The sequence below is a fragment of the Populus alba genome, chromosome 11 (assembly GCF_005239225.2).
Source record: "Populus alba chromosome 11, ASM523922v2, whole genome shotgun sequence".
NCBI lineage: Eukaryota > Viridiplantae > Streptophyta > Magnoliopsida > Malpighiales > Salicaceae > Populus > Populus alba.
In genome coordinates this window covers 16386479-16387907 of record NC_133294.1, presented here as the reverse complement: position 1 = coordinate 16387907, position 1429 = coordinate 16386479, and the positions used below count along the sequence as shown (strand labels likewise).

General features: G+C 43.8%; 1 long non-coding RNA gene across 1 annotated transcript; it reads right to left on the bottom strand.

Moving 5' to 3' along the window:
• Positions 1 to 1429, bottom strand: LOC140956131 (uncharacterized). Its single transcript, XR_012171197.1, has 2 exons — positions 654 to 1429; positions 1 to 536 (listed from the first exon to the last, which is right to left on the bottom strand). It is a non-coding gene; the product is annotated as an uncharacterized lncRNA (long non-coding RNA).

Here is a 1429-nt window from a genome sequence, read left to right as displayed (position 1 = left end):
TAGTGCTAAAAATATATGCAGATTTCTTCAACTAAGAAGTATCACGTACATGCAGGTGTCCATTGCATAACAGGTTTGTGAAACTCTTTGGCTGCAATTATCCCAGCAAGCTCTAAAGGCTAATGTCAAAACACTAGTAGATATATAGAGCTCATACTTCTGGTTGAACAGATATAGAAACATGGTTCAGAAACTAGAAGCTATCAAGGGAGGTGGAGGATCTACCAGGGTGGGTACCACAGGAACAATTGGTGCTCTGATAACAAGGGAGCTGGAATCGATTAAACCCTCCCCACAAGCATCAGCATCTGTTCAAGCTAAGCCTGGAACTATTCTTGTTTCGGTTCCCTGCAGTGCAACTACTCCTAGAAAACTACAAGCAAGAAAATCATTAGATGAAGCAAGCAGCAGCGGCCAGAATCGCAGAAGCCCTGAAACTCGTCAGAAAATGAAAAGCTTCAATAAAAGCACTCATCATATTCCGATGTTTGGCTCTGATAGTATTATTTTGGATAGAACGCCAAGTAGGGAGAAATCTGACAAGAAAGCAACTAAAATTGTGGAAATCGTGGACATAAGATGTGGTAGCTCAGATAGAACTTGGGCTAGCCCTATAACAAGTAAACTCAAGAAGCTAGGTTTTTCAAAGCTACCTGAGAGCACTGTCTAAGCTTGCAACTTCTTGTCCTCAGATTTCAGGTTTCTATAACTGAATCCTGAAATCCTAACTGGCCGGCTGCTATCAGACACTTCCACCACCGAACAAATTCTCGGTAGACGCCTGCTTCCTCCTTTCAGTTTCTTTTTCGGGGTTGTCAGTGCAGATCCAAGAGTGGTTTTGGGTTGATTACCAGTAGAAGCCATGGCAGTAATACGGGGCTGAGGCTTCTGTGAGCTTCCATGGCTTAATTCGAGCTGGCTGAAGTACTTGAGCTCTTGCATTACGAGGGACCCAACAGTGCCTCTCGTGGCTATTTGTACCGGGTTTTGCGGACCCATATCTTCAAAGGCGCTCGCAGCCATGGCGCTGGACTTACGCATGCTGTGTCTGTTGAGTTGAAGGAGGGTTGCAGATGAAGAGAGCTGGTTGATGGTCTCTGTCGTGGTGGGCAAACTGCTCTGAGATAGCGCCATCAGGTGATTGGCTTTATACTGATCACTCGGTGTTTTCATTTGAATTCTTCACCTCATGTTCTTTATCCAGAGCGAACAGCACTGGATTTTATAGATTAGATGCTGACATTGTCATTGTTTTCATGTGCTTGCACTAAAAACATTTAATTTGCTAACCACTGTACTTTCCCTTTTTTGCCTACTTGCTCTCTCCTTCACATGTTGCTCGCTGCATATGTTTTGGTTCTGACTTGAGATTACGATCGGTAATGACGCAAAATTATCTGATAACAGTGGCATGATAGGTTCATCATGC